The following is a 19,103-nucleotide window of genomic DNA, read 5'->3' as shown; positions in this document are numbered from 1 at the left end:
TCTCAACCATATAGGGGCAGAGGTGGAAAGGGAGCACATAGCTCCACTGCTACTGTCCCCTCAGGATCCACATCTGCAACTAAACCCCTTTGAGGCATTCTACATACCCTGGCAGTGGGAGAGAGGTTAGTCCCACACTCGAAAGAATAGCTGTGCATTACTTTGGATGCGTGGGTCTACCAAGTGGTGACCCAGGGATATTTCCACCCGTTCCTACAGTACCCACCGGATAGTCCCCTATCTTTGCATCTTTGGTGGCCACCAGACACCCTATTGCAGAAGGAGACTTTTTTACCTTGCTGGAGAAAGATACCATAGGGCGGGTTCTCAGATCTAACTGAACCAGGGTGGTATTCCCATGACTTTCCTGTGACGAAAAGGTCCAGTGGACAGCGAAATACCTTAGACCTGCGGTGCTTGCACAAGTTCCTCATGACATCCAAATTCCAGATGGTAACACTCTTGCAGTTCCTCCAGAGTTACATAATTGGTTTGTGGCACTCAACCTCCTCCACGCTTTATTTCATGAGGCTATCCATCCCAAGCACAGAAGGTACCTACGGTTTGTGATTGGCACCGCCCATTTCATGTTTTTGGTCCTGTCTTTTGGCCTAACCCCCAACCTCATTGCAGTGAGGGCAGACAGTTTAAGGAGAAAGTGCCTTCCCGTATTCCCTTACCTAGACAATTAGCTAACCAGAGCCTAGTCCCCAAAACTCCTCCTTGGTAAAGGTTTTTCCGCTCAAGGGGCCTCATTATGACCCAGGTGGAAAACCATGGTGCTACCGACTCCGACATGGAGAAAGGGGGAATTACCACCCCATTACAAGGTTGGCGGGCGGGAATTCCATAGGGCTCAATGGGAATGGGGAAGGCGCTAAGTACGGTACCGCACTTAGCACCAAGGTCCCTTTGCGGGTCCCTACTTTAACGGCTGGTGTAAACCAGCCGTTAAGGTCGGGTCCCGCAAAGGGACCTCGTAATCAGGCGCTAATGGGTTAACGGCGCTGCAGCCTTTTACGGCGCCGTTAACCCATTAGCGCCAGGGTCGTAATGAGGCCCAAGGACAGGGCTTTTCACATTCAGCAGATGGTCATGAAGTTACAGAGCGCCCTCACCCTCCCGGCCATGGACAAATGAAGGCATATACCTCTGTGCACACACTCCAGAGTAAATACAAACCCCTAGCGAATAAAGCCAAAAAAATGTTTTGCAAGGATAACAAGGTTTTACTCGTACAAAATAGAATTGTCAGCAAAGAACTCTCCTGCTCAAGAGCGCTCTGATCTTTCATCATCAAACGGGAGTTTAAAAGTACAAAAAACGCCTCCCCCTGGGGTTTGATCTGTGATTTACCCTTCCTGGTACCTCATGTTACAAGAGACATGTGTTGCTATTGGTGAGATGTGCAGGCTTTAGATCTGTGGTGGGCACCTTTAGGGCGTTTAGGGCCTGGGGGTCGGGTCGGGGAAGTATGGCCGGCTCCGGCCTGGCTGGGTGGGGGTCAGAGGCCCAATGGCAGTTTAATGGAGATGGATGGACCCAGCGCTGAAGCCTGGTACTGTCTCAAGCTCTTTGCAGGGCGCATTCCTGGAAGCGATATTAGATATTTGCAACACTTAAGGGACAGTAGGGAAATGGACTTCCGTGGGAACAGGGTTTGTGTGGAGGAGGCCTTGTGTGCCGATAGCAGGCCATCCATGTTTCTATTCTTGGCCTAATACAAAATGGAGTCACAGGCAAGGATAGGGCAAGCGTTATTTGCCTACTGCTATGTGCTACAGGGCCTTTATATGTGCCCTGGCGGTGGGGGCGGCTCCCCCCTTGTGAGTTATATAGCTTTGTATGGGGTTCGCCTAACTTGGAAGTGCCTAGGGGATGGGATAGGCTTATCTCCATCCCAACATTCCCCCCCTTTCATTACTTCTACAGTAACAAATTCACCCCCCCCATGTTTTCGTTAATTTGCTTGTCTTTCTGCTTCTTCCCAGGCTGGGGTACCCTTTATGGGCATCAATGCTCTACATACGCTTCTCAAACTTTCCCCATGCTGTGCAAACTGTTCAGGTGTACAGGTCATGTATATGCATCCCCCATCCCCTGCTAAATCTACCCACACGTCTTTGTAATTCTCGGGGCCTGGCGGGGGTGCAATAGTCATGTCATACAGTGTGTCCCCCTCATCCCCATGACCATGATATATTGCAACCATATGATATTTAGGGTCATCATTTTGCTCTGTTTGTATTTATACTTCCTGTGTATCACGAGGTACCTTCTTATTATTACTATTCCCAATTGTCACCATCATCATTGCATTATTGGGTACTGCTATGGCACAACAACGGAGATCCAACTGGCATACGCTAAAAATCACATAAAATAAACACCATGATAGGGAACATCATCTTTACAGTGGTTCCAAGCCATGATGGTACAGAGCAGAATGTCATGTTTACCCAGTCATCTTCTTGTATTCCTGCTTCCTTTTTCATTGTCACTCCAAGTTTATGCACCGCTGGTATTACGTGTGATAGTGTTCCATTTTCAGCATCTGTAGAAGATACGAATGTGCAACATGAACTCCCGATCTTTTTTCAGACCCCGCCCTCCATGGCAGTGAGGAGGTCGGGGACATACCTGTTCTGCATTGTCATTAACCTAAGTGCTCTCATTTCCACTTTGAGGACGTTGAACCCTTCTTCAGTGTCATTTGCTAACTGGATCAGCTCCCAGTGAACATTTTGGAGACAATTGGCCTAAGCCCTGGTTTGGATGCTGAGCACAAGGGATGCAAAAGATGTCTCTGCTGAGCTGAGAAGCTTATATTCATCGGGTATTCGTGCAAGCAGATCAGAGGAATCTTGGGATAAGTAATCAGAGAACTGCTTCTTTCTGATCAGTCGATCATGGTGCTTTTCTTCTGGAAGGACACGGAAGCCTGGGGGAGACACAGTAGGCATTATTTCTGTTGTCTCAGGTGTTGCTTGTCCTTCATCAGGCAATGGTCCCCCCTTTACATGCTCCTGGGGCACTACCAACAGGGCTGAATGCAGCGTTGGAAGTGAACAATAGCCCCTCCATGATGACGAGAGGTGCAAGTACGCCTTTTTGCCGATAGTCCATCAGCGCCGCAGTTCCTTTTCGGAGGTCTGGAATGAGCAATGTTCTGTTGCATTGTTTGTTGGACCCTACAGGAACAGTTCCTTCACTGTAGAAACAAAGTTCATAATTTTCTTCTTGTTGTATTTTCACTGGCTTCTCGATTGCGGTAACCCATGTCAATCTTTTGACATGTTCTGTCCATATTTGCGCACATGTTTTGTCTGCAAAGGCTAACGTTTCTTCGGAATAACCACAGAGTCCTTCTGCTTTACACATAAAAGTTGCTTCTTGCCACTTGTTTTCTGTGAAGCTTGTTCCTTGTTATAGCCAGGAAGCACTTGGGATCAGTCGGGCCCACCATGCATTAGCGAACGTCTGTATAAAGGAGATTTAGCTTGACGCTGCGTGCCTGAAAAGGGCCCTTTATCCTACATAGTGCAAGGTGGATGAGACATTGTGTTTCTTCTAAGGGTATCTCCTGCAGCACTAAAACCTTGGGCGCCCCAAATGCGTGCAGTATTAAGGAACAAACATAGCAACTCCCATTAGTCGTTCGTCTTCCCATTGCACTCATGTCAGAATACCAACTATTTGAGTGGCCGGGATGGCGAAGGTCTTCCACCTTATGTAATCCTAGACCATGATATGCATCATATTTATTTTGCCATGTTTGTCATTTTTTTTCTGTCACTGCGCAGGGGAAATGTTCTTCCTTCTAACATTGTTCTATATGATCTACTTCTGTTACTTGGTGACCTTTGTACATGTGGTGTTAAAAGTTGAAACATTACACTAATACACAATATGGGTTGGGAGTTCCTACAGGTAGTATTTGTGGTATTTGACATGCTGTGGTTTACCCCCAGTACATACTGATTAGTGCCTGTTATTGAAAAATCATTATTTACATTCATGCTTTCATTCAGGTTTGGGAAATGGGAGGAATCTATAACCATGTTAGGGGCTGGAGTTGACAACATGTTAAATACTGAGGTAGAAGGTTGGAGATTAAATACTATAGAGGGTATAGGAGTGGCATTTGGGGCATCTGGTGACTCTTTAGTTATATTTTCAGTGTATACAAGAATACCTGGGACCCTTCTCATAGTACTTTTGTGCAAAGTAGTTAGGTTTATGGATGTATTGTCATTCCAGTTACACTCATGTCCATTCCGTACCCACTTTCCCTCCTCCCCCCTTCTTTTAGATGGGTCCCTCAGATAAGATGCTCCACAATAAATACCTAATATAAACATCAACAAAATAAACAACATTACTGAGGACCTCATTCCACTATTAAAACTATATGCTCTTGTAAAACTAATCCTATTTCTACTGCTATCTACATTTGCATTTTCATTCCGTGGTGTCATTTCCATAGTCGTGGCACCTGCAGAGAAGGAGAGAATGGCATGGGTAAATGGAGGTGGAAGGGGGTAGAGGGAGAGAGAGAGAGAGAGTTACTTTTTGTAGCTCATGCTCTAGCAGCAATGCACTTTTTTAAATTTTCACATGCACAAATACAAAATGACCTAGAGCTACTTATCTTAAGGTAGTGGTAGTTGTTGGTTCCCCTGTTTGGGTATTCAGGGGGGCGTTGCCCTGTGCTTGCCGAACATCTGAAAGGTGGATCCAGTATCGCAAACCCTTCACTTTTAAAGCAAGTGGGGTGCAGTACACTACTTCGTATGGGCTGTGGAATCTTGGGGTGTTCCACTTCTGAACGAAACTCTGCACATAGAAGCATTCTCCGGGCAATAAGGGCTGGATAGGGGGTGCTCTCTGCTGGAGTCTGTGTGGTTGTTTTTCTGTCCTCTGTGTGTGTAGGCGCAATTTATTTGGATATACACCTTATAGCACGTGTGAGTTGGGTGAGGTACAGTTTGAATTCCTCTCCTAGGACAATGGCTATTCTTTGTGCATCAGATACTCTCCTTACTGGTGATAGTGGAATTTGCATGCGTCGACCAGTCACAATTTCATGGGGGGACAGGTGGTGATCCTTGCTAGGTTGTGTGCGTAACTGAAACAGAGCCAGAGTCAGTCAGTACACCCAGTTTTTCTTTAGGGTGTTGCATAGTTTGGATAATCTACTCTTGAGGATGCCGTTTACTTTCTCCACCATTCTATTCGCTTGTGGGCGGTAAATGGAGCACATCCTGTGTTTTAACCCTAAAAGGGACGTTACATCTTTTAAACAGTTCATTAAAGAAGTGTGTTCCGTTATCTGACCATATGACCTCACACACTCCCTATTAGGGGAATACTTCTCTGACGAGGAATTTCATTGCACACTTTGCATCTGTATTGTATTGCGCAACCTGCCTGAGGGCATCAGGGTGCATGTTTAGAAAGGGGGTTACAGAAGAGTGTTACAAAGATAGGTACAAATATTACATTACATTATATATACAAGATTTACAGCAAGAATAGTAACAGAGATCATAGATAATGCACAGACTGGCAGAGAGGTCATATATACAGTATGTACAGTTGGAGGCCAGATTGCAGGTGACCGCTGTGAGAATTACAAGGCGGAGGTCAGTGCATCTTGTTCATGAAGCCAACATTTAGTTCTGTTTTTGAAGGATTGGGTGGCTGGTACATTCCTGAGATCATTGGGAAGGGCTGGGTGGGCACAGGGCCCTGCTTCCACCCATTGGGAGAATGGACTCACCACCACAGTCAAGTATCGGACCCCATTGCACCTTTCTCCCATATCTGAGTAGTCAATGTGCAGTTCACGGAAGGGGCCCACAGGGCAGGGTAATGTTCCCCGTAATGTTCTCAATGTCATCTCTGTGCTGAACACTTGACAGGTGGTACACTGAACCACCATTTGGGGCAGGTACTCCTGTAAATTTGGAATCTGGAGGTCGGCAGCTATATGTTGCTTTGAACAGTGTGCTAGAAAATGTAGTTGTTTGAATGCTATGTATAGTAGCTCAACGGGCATGACAACCTTTCCTGTGGCTTGTTGTCTCCATAGCAGATGAGTTGGTGATTGGGTACATCCACGTTTAAGCCACAGATCTTGCTCTGCAGTTGGTGCTATGCTCTGTAGCTCTATTATTTGTGCTATGGGGAGCGCCGTTTATGCCTCGGTTGGGGGAGACATATCGTTAGTGGTGATGACATATTCTGCACCCATATGAATTGGGAGATAAGCCTCTTTTTTTGGCTGCTGCATCTTCTGCAGTGTTTCCTATTGATATTTCGTCTGCATTATGAGTGTGAACTAGGCACTTGACGACAGCTACTACAGAAAGCTCTGCAAGAGCCGAAATCAATTTGTTCAGTAATTCTGCATGCTGTACTGGGGAGCCGTCTGCCCTTCTAAACCCCCTTCTGTTAGGGAGAATTCTCCAGAATGGCTAATTTCCCTTATCTACTGAGTCCCTCAGAAGCTTTGCTGGATTTCTAGGATTTATTTGTTTCACCTGGTAAGAGTGTGAGCCTTTTTTCCCATGTGTTTTGCTGTATGTGTTTTAACATTCTTGTGTTCATAGACTGTGGAGCCTCACCTACTCCATAGGCATCATCTTTTTACTGTGTGTTACACAGCACCTTCAGTGCAGTGACACAGGGTTGTCTTTTAGACTTCCTAACTCAGACTCCATTTTCTGGGACTGACTACTGTCTCCCAGAACATGTAAAGTTGCTATTGACTTCATTAGTCTCTTTAAAATCCACAGACCAAGTGCAAACTATCTCACATAGAGTACTGGAAAGGGGTAATACTCATCCCTTTTTGTCTGTTTCTCTTGGAGCATTGTTTCGCTCACTTTTCATCAAGACTTGGCTGGTGGCAGTGGTAACTTCCCTATTTTTCCAACCGCGGTTATCTTAAATAAACTTGGTATTGTTTTAGGCTATCTTGGTGGCCTTGAATTTAAACCCGCTGGACCATATACATTTTTATACGGTTCCGGCTGGGTTTATTCACCATTTCTTTTTGAAAATGTATTTCTCGTGTTTTACTCCGCGCGCCAAACCAGGTTTGGTTCCTTTGTTCACCGTCTTTTTGCGGGCTTCTCCGCAGAAGCCCTCCTTAGGCGCCTGAAAGTCTGGGTAGGCAGGATGTGAGGGAGGGGTTTTAGGACCCCTGCCATGGGTTCCCTTGGTAACCCAAGTCGCACTCCTGTTTGATTGGCTAGGTGACTGTCCCGCCAGGACAGCCACCCTGCTGTGTGATTGACAGCCAGGCTGTGTGAATGGGGGAAAACTGCATAAAAAGCAGGTCTCTGGGATTGGAAAGGCAGAGTCGCCACTGGAACGAGAGAACTGATGTGGAGCTGACGGAAGAGGACCCCTACAACGACTGAACCGCCCAGTGAAGCCCTGCTGCAGGTCCGAATCTTCAGACTCAACGACAGAGAAGATTTACCAGGAATCTTCTTCCCCTGAGCTGGTGGGACCAACCAGTTCGCCCAAACTGCAAGTCAGGACTCCCTCCTCTGGTCGATTTTGTTGTACAGAGCTACAGTGAACCGGATAGCCAGGAAGGTCGGACCCTGCTTGGGTTTCAAGGAGCGCACCTTTTATTAGTTGCTTTGCTCTGCTGCTGGTTTCTTCCCTGGGCAGTGCAGGACCCTCCAGTCTTCCTACTTCATGTCAGTCTGACAGTCACTTCAGGAACCGTGAGCCTGCAAGACCTGCCAGGAACATCCACCTCAGCTACAGCTTCTTCTCCTTTTAAAGGTACTGTGCAAATCCGGTTGTTTGTTTCGCCCAGCCGCGGTGAAGGTGTGTGAAACATTTTGCCAATCCGAGGGCTTGTCCTTCTCTACTCTTTAAACTAACTTTTCTGCCGACCAACTTCGTCCGGAACTCTTGGCAAAGACTTAACCGCGAACTACCCGGAACTGTGTGATCTTGAGCAAAAGACCTTTGTCCTATTGATTTTGGCCCTCAGCCTTTTTGATTTGATTCCATCACTGTAGTTCCTCTTTGACTGCCCTGCTTACTTACCTGTTGGTGCTGCTCAATTTGTATCTAACTTTGTCTTTCCCTCGCATTTTAAATTGTTGGAGTGCCATTTTGCTCACACTTCATTTTTTAGCTTAACTTGTCCAGAATCTATTGGGAGTGGTGTGGTGTATTAAGAGTATGATTTTTCAACTGCTTTACTTTAGTGAGATGTTATACAACTGATGTGTAAATGAATGTATATTCTTTTACTCAGAAACCTTGAGTCAGTGTTTGTTTAAATCATAGTAATTGCTGTCCTTTGTGTAACTATTGCTACTGCTCACTTGCTCTTGAGATAAGTCTGGCTGCTCAGCCATCGCTACCTCTTTACTGTGTAATATAGGCTTGTACCAAAGGTGAATTTGTACTGTCACTTGTCTTAATTGTGTGTGGTGTTCCCAAAGGGTACTGCATATAATTCTGCCTAATACTGGTGTACAGCTGTGAGGATCAAGTATAGTAATTACACTTAGGGTGCTGCTATTACCTTGGATCAACTAACCACAAGGCTAACTTCACTAAAAAGCAATATTAATCATGTCTGATATGGAAAGCTACGGTCAGGAGACCCTCCTTAGTTACACTGTGGATTATTTAAAAAATCTGTGTAGAGAAAGGAACCTCTCTACCAAAGGGAAAAAGTCTGAATTGATTGAAAAGTTGTTAAAGAACCAAAGTCTGGGGAGTGGGTCTGAAATGCCTAACCCTCCAGCAAATGTGGAAAATAATGAGGATGATAATGTGTCTATTATTGATGAGTTAGAGGAAGTAGATGTGTCTCCTAATATAGGCCTCCCTGCTCCATTACCTGCTCAGCAACCTCACCCTTTGTCTACTGGGACCCCATCAGGTCCTATACTCAGTCCTGAATTCATTGCTCTAGAAAAGATGAGGCTTGAACTGGAATTCCAATGATTAACTGCTCAAACTGAACAAAAGCACCAGGAAGTTAAACTCAGAGAAATGGAGTTGAATCATGAACTAGAAATGAAAAGGTTATCTCTTGGAAATGCTTCTCTCCCAGAGTTTTCTTGGTCTTCCAGTCCTAAGAGACCCTGTATGCCTGAAGAAAGTGTGGGTATGTATGTGGTTACGCTTGATATTTTGGATTGGTTGGCAATGTTTGAATATAAACATGGGATTCAAGGTCTTACAGGGAATTAATTGCTACCCTGGCTCTTCTCTAGGCTACCCACTGTTTCATCTGATGTTGTGATGGAGTTGGGGAGGTGGATATGAGTGTGTGAAGCTAGCTTTAATTGCTAGATTTGGGATGACCCCTTCCCAGTACCTTGAGAGGTTTAGGACCCTCAAAAAGCATTAGGGTACCCCCTTGGGCTACCTGGGTATGTGAATGTTTGAAAAACATAGATAGCTGGGTTAAGGGTTACAGAGTAAACACTTATGAAGGTATGAGAAATCTTGTTATGTTGGAGTCAATGTATGATGCCTGCTCTCCTGAGCTCATACAGCTCTTGGCTGATTCTAAGGAGATAGATCCAAAGAGGTTAGCAAAGGCTGCTGACTTGTGGGTGGCCAACAGGGCTACTCACAAGGATTTTGGGGCAACTCCGAAGAAGGATGAGGGAAAGCAGCCAAAGAACGATAACAAGGAGAATTCTAATACCTCCAATCCAAAAGAGGGCCACAAACAGCAACATAAGGGAAAGCCACAAGGGAAACAAAATCAGGCTAGTGCACCATCTGGACCCACACCAGATGGGGGTCAGAACAAACCCCCATTCATCAAGACATTTGGGAAATGTTATGTTCGTGGATCAACTGACCATGTGAAAGGGGATCCCAGATGTAAGGGTAAACCTTCAGGGGTTCACACTGCCTCCTTAGCCTTCTCCCCAGAGGAATAAATACCTATGGCAAGTGGAAGATTTCACCTACTTGCTGATGAACCCATGAGAGTCTCAGCTAGTGTTCTTTGGTGTCCCTGGGCTTGTGGGAACAACAGAATTTAGATGTCTATAATTCCATCCCAGATAATACTAAAGAGTATTATAAAGATAGTGTTCTTGTGAAAGGCCAGGAGACTCCTGCCATCAGAGACACTGAAGCCAGCATAACTGTGTGGATGAATCATTTTTCAAGGTGGAGGATGTTGCTAAGGCACCCAAACGCCTCACCAAGTTAGCTTGAGGCCCTGTGCAAATGCTTCCCCAGTTACCAGCTCTCATCCAGTGTAATGATGTGACTGCCAAATACCTGTCAGTGTGCAGAGTGAAGTGCCTGGGAGAGTCCTGTTGGGTAATGACCGGAAAACTCTTGGAGTTGTGTCCAGCACCCACAGGCCTCCCAGTAAGAGGAGACAGGACCTCACTAGGCCTGCAAGGGAGAGAACCTTAAGATGCTCTCCAGAGGAGTTGATAGAGGAAACTATCACTCCCACTCCACAGGAGTTGCTCACTGCTATTTCTGGAAAGAAAGAGGCAAAGGGGAAACCCAAGACCTCAAGGAAAAAGTCAGACAGCACCCCTGTGCTACCAACAAGGACATCCCCAAGATTGTCCAAGATCACACCTGGGATCCCTCCACCTCCTGAGGCAGAGAGTGAGGTACAGCCTTATCTGGTTGAGCCAGTTTCTGAAGAGTCAGATCTGGAAAAAGACACTGTTTTGGTTGGGGTCTTGACCCTGTTGACCATCCTGAGCTGCAGTCTTTACTGGCAGAAGGTGGACCCAACAGGGCAGACTTCAGCAGAGGACAAAGAGAGTGTCCTACTCTCGAAGATCTTCGACAACAGGCTGCTAACCAACTTGATGGACAAGAAGTTGGAAAGTATAGGGTAAGCTGGGAAGATGGCCTCTTCTACAGTGAACCAACAGACTATCCCTGGGGACTGCAAAAGAATTGTAGTGCCCCTTGCCAACAGACTCCAGTTCCTACAGTTGGCCCATGGGATACCTTTGGCTGGTCATTTGAGTTTCAAAAAGACCAAGGAAAGGCTCTCCTTATACTTCTACTGGCCTAAGATGGGTTCAGAAGTTGACAAATTCTGTAGGAGCTGCCACACTTGCCAAACCTCTGGCAAGAGTGGAGCCAAGAATGTGGCACCCCTGGTGCCTCTCCCAGTTGTGGGAGTTCCTTTTGAGAGGGTGGGCATCGACATTGTTGGTCCCCTTGACCCTCCCACATCTTCAGGGAACAGGTTTATCTTGGTTGTATTACACCATTCTACAAGATACCCAGAAGCCATACCTATGAGAACTGTTGCAGCTCAGGCTGTGGCTAAGGCTCTACTTGGTATTTTTACCAGAGTAGGGTTTCCTAAGGAAGTGATATCCGACAGGGGATCCAATTTTATGTCCCACCACATGCAAGCCATGTGGAAAAACTGTGGTGTCACTTACAAGTTCTCTACAGCCTACCATCCACAGACAAATGGACTGGTAGAGAGGTTTAATCGTACTATGAAGAGCATGATAGGTGCTTTAGAGGAACCCCTTAAAAGAAAGTGGGAGCTTCTACTGCCATGCTTTCTCTTTGCTTATAGAGAGGTCCCTCAGGAGGGAGTTGGTTACAGTCCCTTTAAACTTCTCTATGGCCATCCAGTCAGAGGTCCATTGGCCCTGATTAATTAGGGGTTGGAGAGTGCTCCTTCCCCCAAGCCAATCAGAGTGACTGACTATGTGATCGGTCTCTGGAGGAGAATGTCACACATGATGGTGGAAGCTAGTGATAACTTAAAAGCAGGTCAGGCTCTGGTCAAACATTGGCATGACCAGAAGGCCAGCATGGTTGAGTTTACTCAAGACCAGCTTGTATTAGTTATGGTGCCAACAAGGCAGAGGGCCTTGCAGGACAAATGGATAGGACCCTTCAAGGTTGTGGGCAGACTTGGAGAGGTGAACTATTTGGTGGATTTAGGCAGACCTAAGGAAGCTCCCAGAGTCTTTCACACCAACCGTTTGAAGGCATATGTCTCGAGACCAGAAATAGGAGCTTTGCTTCTAGCTTCAGCTCAAGAGGAGGAGGAGAGTGAACCTCTACCTGACCTCCTCAGAGGCTAACCTTTGGATGAGAAAATAGAAGGAGTCAATCTCTCTTCTCAACTGACATCTGAACAACAGGAGGAGTGCAAAGTTCTGGTAAATCAGTTTGCCTCCCTGTTTTCACTTTCACCAGGCTTGACCCCTTTGGGCCAGCATGATATCCTCACTGTTGACTGTTTACCTGTAAAAAGCAGAGGTTACAGAATGTCAGAACATGTGAGATCCCACATCAAAGGAGAGGTCAGCAAGATGCTTGATCTCAGGGTTGTAGAGCCCTCTACAAGTCCATGGTCTAGTCCAGTTGTTCTAGTACCAAAATCAAGATCCAAGGAGTTGAGATTATGTGTGGATTAGAGAGCTCTAAATGCAGTCACTAAGACTGATGCCCATCCTTTGCCAAGGACAGATGAACTGGTGGATAGACTTGGTTCAGCCAAGTACCTCAGTACATTTGATCTGACGTCAGGCTATTGGCAAATAACCCTGACAGACCATGCCAAGGAGAAAACTGCATTCTCAGTCCCAGCAGGCCTCTAACAGTTCAAGGTTATGCCTTTTGGATTAAAGAATGCACCAGCTACATTCCAAAGGATGGTCAATCAAGTTCTGAATGGGATGGAGGACTTGTCATGATGCCTGCCCCCGGGAAACCAGATCAGGCCCAGCAACCCCAGAAGCAGGCATCATGCCATTTGGAGCAAGCCCAAAAACCCCAGCTAGGGGCTGTTTGGGTGCAGTCCTGACGCCTATGGCACCAGGCTCATAAGAATAGAGTCAGTCCTGGCGCCATGGGCGCCAGGCTCATAATAGAAAACCTACCTGATGCAGACCATGCTGCAAATTTACCTGATGCAGACTGTTAAGACGGATTTCTGAACTCTGTCTTGGCGGCGCAGAAGTTCAGAAGGCCAACCTAATTACTTGGAACAGGGTAACCTCTGGACAAGCCAGACCAATCAGGGTAGCGATCGCGGCGGTCAAGACTAGGTCTCAAGAGGGGTGAGGGTGACTGAAAGCCTGCAATGAGCACACAAAGCAAGGACACTTACAAACTACTCCAAACAGGTGTTACATTAAAAATATATACACATTTATTCCAAGGCCTTTAAAACAATGACCGTAGCGAGAAATCACAATACAACTCTAGTAAACCAACACATACCATACCAATACAATATATATACAAATACAAACAAATCTCAAGCGTTAGATGCACGAAATGTGTAGTCCACCTAAAAGGGAAGGAAAACAGGCAGTGTGAAATAATGCTTAGACCCAGTCCGCCTTCAGAGGCACCTAACTAAAAGGAAGTCCGAGCCCTACGAAGAGTGGAGCCTTGTGCTTAAAAGTACCTGCACACGCTGGTGCCAACGGGCAAAAAGGGGAGTCTGTTCGAGGGAATCAGGCAGTTCAGTTTAGTGCACAAATGAAGAAGAACAGAGTTCCGCGACTCAAGCGTAGCCTCCGCTGTGGGCAGAAGCAGAGCGCGAGTATGGAAAGGCGTGCTGTTTTGACACAGCGGGGAAAAGCTATGGGCTCCTGCAGGAGGGCGACCAGTTCCTAGCTATGCTACTCACCGGTCCCCGATGCAAGCAGACCCAGGCTTCTCCGCGTCAGTTTCAGTCGCTGGTAGGTTCAGGAGAGCAGGGGACGTCTCGTCGTCGTGTAGATTCTGCAGCAGCAGAGTTGAGTTAAAGATGTCCCAAACAAAGTGAACCCGCACAGTTTGTTACCACAGCAGGGCAACGGAGCGGCCGTGTGTATCTCAGTCAAATGTACACTACTCACTTCAGACCTGGGAACGCCAAGTGTACGAATCGTGTGAGTGACAAGGACTAGAAATACAACACAACCTGGCGGCAGACCAGCCTACACAGGAGTTACAGAGCAAGACTCCTGTGTAGGCTGGTCAGTCTGCTGGATGGCCCAGAGACACTTCTGAAGGCTTACGAGCAGGAGATGGTGAAGATGCCGAGAATAGCTGTTCCCGCTATTCCAAGGGTCAAAGTACCAGTACAGGCCTTCTGGTTCGATCAGAGGTAAAAAGGGTTTCACAAGGCGACAGCAGTGCAGAGGAGCAGTCCTTCAGCGGGTCACCAGCGATTCCTCTGTTCAGCCTCGTGGTTGCAGGATACTTGGCGCCTGTATTCCTTCGTTCGTGAGAACTCAGGAGATCGACGTGGTAGTGGTGTTTCCAGCCCCCTCTTATCCACGGTTCTCTTCGCGCCAAAACGGAGGGGACCCAATGGGAGATCCGCTCATCAACACTCACACCATTCGTGGACCTATCACGGACCACGGTGGTCCCAGGCATTCACACCACCCTAGACTCTCTGGCACCCAGGATGTGTATTGGGACCAGACATCCCAGCCCACATCCTGGAGGCACACACAAGGCCTGTAGAAGCCCGCAAAAGCATCCGTGTTTCGCGGGAAAGTACATGCCCAAATAAGGAAGGCCCCTGGTCGGCTCGACCTGGGGAAGGTGAAGGGAGCAAGACGGTCAGCGGACAGGACAAAGGAGCCTCGTGGTCTGGCCATTTTGGGAGCCAGGCCACCATTTTTGGCTAAGCAAGAGAAATGCGCTTAAAACGCCAAAAGGAGCTCAAAACACAAGAAACGATCGCTGCCACCATTCCCATCCGTGATTCACTTGAACCGATCAGTTACAATCCAAAAAGAGTATCTAGGGCCTGTAGAAGGCTAGAGACCCAAGAGAGCAGTAACTTAGCTTACAGTGCCCTCTTGTGTCATGTTGCACGAAAGCCGCAACATGATAAAAGCAACTACGGAAAACAGCGTTTCCCGGTACTGACCGTCTTAAGGGCATGTCAGTTTCCCCGTAAGAATGGAGCGAAAGCCCAGAGGAGTGCGGCAGAAGGCTGCACTTCTCTGGCAAAGTCTAGATCATGGTGAAAACAACAGCAAAAAGTTTAGGGGTTGCCACATGGAAGGAAAATTACCCACAATTACGAAATCCTTCCTAACACAGACCATGCTGCGAGAAGCCACAAGCCAAATGAGGCTTAGGAGGGACTATTTTACCTAAGGGACTACTTTTTACACGGGTGGGGCTGTGGAAGAATACTTACCTGGGACTACTTCCAAGGCTATTTAAACCACGCCCGGACAGCAGCACACGCTTCGCGTTATTCTGCATCCAGCAGCGTAACGCTCACTGTGCCTGCAGCAGCTTCCAGTCTTCAGCCACGCCCGCCTCGAGGCCGGAGCTCCTGGAATCAAGAAGAAAGAAGGAGGAAAGGTCAGAACAGGAGTTTTACCTTTAATCCTTACCTGAATCCTGATCCATCACACCACGGAGCTGTCTTTAAAAACGCCTTACTTTGCATCCTGCAGCGCCGCGCTGTACTCACCTGCCTTGCAGCACTTCAGCATTCCATTACGCTCTTCTCCATCTCGCGGCCAAAAACAGCAAGGTGAGCCAAGGGGATACTCTAAGACTGTACAAGCTACCCCCCTAAGACTTACCTGATTTACCACAGGGGGTACATACCTCATTTCGGGTCGGCGCAGCCTCCGCTGCATCTCCGCCGTGCCCCGGCCCCTATGGGGAAACAACAGAACAGCAAGGCGCAATAAGGGGAAACCGATTTTTTCCCAATAGACTTACCTGGTTTTACCGCTGGAGGCATCAATCCCCAAGACCTCATACCACATCAGCGCCTGAATGGGGGAAAAGCCACATGTAATACATTGACACCATTTTATCGAACTGAGCCGGATAATATAAACCCTTACCTGCATCTTACCGGTTGCCACGTGGAACTGTTCATAAGGGCAAATCAGCAACCTAAAAGGAATTGGACAGAGTGAAGGTCAGACGTTTTTTGAACTCTTACGAACTACAGACTTACCACATCTCGCCGGCATTCTTTGAGTCAATACCGTTCTGGAACTCACCAACTCCTCCACGCCAGTGAAGAAACTGGTTATCTACGCGCCCCTGCGCTCGAAGCAGGATGGAGAGCTCATCTTTCCAAACCATCAGGTGAGAGCATAGAGGGAACCCAAAAGTGACCTGTGGGAAGAACTACGGGAGAGGGGAAGGTGGGGTTAGCGCTCGAACTCCACAGGTGGTTAATAACCTTTCTCCATTACAGAAGGATATTCCTACGAGTCAAACAAACGAAGCTGGGTGGGCCAGTCCAGTCCATCATCTCGGCACTACGCGTCTCACTGGTGGAAACAACAGCTGGCCAGTTCAGATCGATGCCCCTGTGGGAGCCAGGTGAGCGTAACAGGACTTCTGCCTGGCATACTTGGATGACATTGCAGTGTTCAGCCCTACATGGAAAGAACATATTGATCACTTAGAGTATGTTTTGCAGGCTCTTGAGCAGGCCCATCTGACCATAAAGGCAAGCAAATGTCAAATTGGTCAGAGCAAAGTGGTCTACCTTGGTCATGAGGTAGGAGGAGGTGAAATAAGGCCATTGCCTAGCAAAGTACAAGCGGTACAAAACTGGGCCACCGCTACTACTCAAACCCAAGTGAGAGCTTTCCTAGGTCTCACTGGGTACTACAGGAATTTCATAGAGAACTATGGGACCATAGCTTCTCCCTTGAATGTGGTCTCCTCTCCAAAATTCCCTGAAAAGGTTAGATGGAATGAGGAGTGCACTCAAGCCTTTGAAAACCTGAAAAAAATCCTTTGTCAAGCTCCAGTCCTATGAGCTCCTGATTATCACCAACCCTTCATTGTGCAGACAGATGCCTCCAATACAGGAATAGGTGCAGTCCTTAGTCAACTGGATGAGAAAGGTAGGGAGCACCCCATTTGCTTCATCAGTAGGAAACTGAAGGAACCAGACACAAGGTGGGCAACCATAGAGCGTGAATGCTTTGCCATTGTGTGGTCTCTGAAGAAGTTTAGACCATACTTGTATGGATCTACTTTTGTGATTCAGACAGACCACCAACCCTTGAGATGGTTAATGCAAATGTAAGGGGAAAACCACCCAAAACTTCTGAGATGGTCAGTCTGCCTGCAAGGGTTTGATTTCACCATTGAGCACAGAACAGGATGTCACCTCCAAAATGTTGATGGTCTCTCTAGGATGTTTTTCACCAACTAGAGGTAGAGATTCATCCAGGAGTGGATTCAATCCTCCTGTCCCTTAGTCTGGGGGGGGGGAGTGTTAGGGAGAATTCTCCAGAATGGCTAATTTCCCTTAACTACTGAGTCCCTCAGCAGCTTTGCTGGATTTGTAGGATTTATTTTTTTCACCTGGTAAGAGTTTGAGCCTTTTTTCCCACTCTTACATGTGTTTTACTGTATGTGTTTTAACATTCTTGTGTTCATAGACTGTGGAGCCTCACCTACTCCATAGGCATCATCTTTTTACTGTGTGTTACATAGCACATTCAGTGCAGTGACACAGGGTTGTCTTTTAGACTTCCCGTTTCAGACTCCATTTTCTGGGACTGCTTACTGTCTCCCAGAACATGTAAAGTTGCCATTGACTTTATTAGTCTCTTTAAAATCCACAGACCCACTGCAAACTATCTTACATAGAGTACTGGAAAGGGTTAATAATAATCCCTTTTTGTCTGTTTCTCTTGGATCATTGTTTCGCTACCTTTTTAATTCACTTTCATGTGCATCTTATAAGAATACATTTATTTAGTCATAAAAACTTCTATATGGATAATAACATCTATTAACATATGTCAATATGGAGAAAATTATTAGAAAAACACATACATCATCAATATACAATTAATTCATATTCCTCTTCACAGTGCAAAATCTAACAAACCCAAACACCTTCACATCACCAAAACACCTCATCCATACTACACTCAATCAACGACAACATACTATACATACTATTAGTCTAAATATAATCAAAAGAATATATATAAAACAAACATAGAAAATTAATATCATGTAGCAAAAAAACTAATCTCCCACAGTGATATACTCATTAACAAAAATAAACATACTATAACAAGCAACAAAAAATCATAACACTGTTAAATATAATGTTCTCAGTGACTGGAGAACCTAGTCATAGCTTATTATATCAGTTTATCACATGTTCATAACAAAAAGAGACCCGACATGTTTCTTTCAATTTTGATTGTTAATTATTTTTATGGAAATTCATCAGAGTTTCTGAAGTCTGAAGTATTCGGAGAAGAATGAAATTGAGTTGTTAAAATGCACCTATAGCTGTTGCCTTGCCCTTACACCTAAACGAAGAAGCAAATAATTGCTGATCTTATACAAATTCTTATTATTTGAGGTCAGTCTGTACACATATGGCTCTATAATTGAGTCACCGGCAGGTGGCTAAATTGCCCAAATACCTAAAACTCGGTTGCTAAATTTATTAATCCAACCATCTCAACAAAGAACTAGTTAAATTTCGTTCCTGCTTAATGCACTGTTTGTAAGAGTGAGGAACACACCCCAGAAAATGGCTACACACTACCTGTCCAGAAGCAATTAATACTGCACTCGGTCCCGTGTCACCACTACAATTATTTCCAAAAGATTTGATGAGAAGGTCTAGCACAGAATATGACTCTACTCATAAAAAGAGAGTGAGTACAGCTAAAACATCCAGTTATATTAACTTCACTAGATCAATCATCTGTGGTTAGAAAGAATTGCGCTGATGTTAGCATAATTATAACAGAACATGAGTTTCTCAACAGCCAGTATGGTACAAGATACGTTTCCCATGTCATGGACGGTTTCACAATAAAGAAATTGTTCGGAAGAAACACTCACACTCTATGTGAATGGATACTCTAGGTCCGGCCATTCTGTTGATGATAATTGTATAAAACGAATGGCCTTCTCATCAGCTGTCAGTGTTCGTAAGAAAATACACACTATAACAAGGGAAGCTGTGCATAAGAAGGCAACTTAAATTGGGCACTATAATATTTAAAGCAATGCCCTTAACCAACGCTGTATTAGCCCTGTAGTTGTAAATAGAAATGTGAAGGAAAAACAACCCAGACACTTACTTGTTTAGGCGGTCTAGATCG

This window comes from Ambystoma mexicanum, chromosome 13 (assembly GCF_040938575.1).
Source record: "Ambystoma mexicanum isolate Mex_15411 chromosome 13, UKY_AmexF1_1, whole genome shotgun sequence".
NCBI lineage: Eukaryota > Metazoa > Chordata > Amphibia > Caudata > Ambystomatidae > Ambystoma > Ambystoma mexicanum.
The sequence above is the reverse complement of the archived record's forward strand: the minus strand, read 5'-3'. Positions refer to the sequence as shown.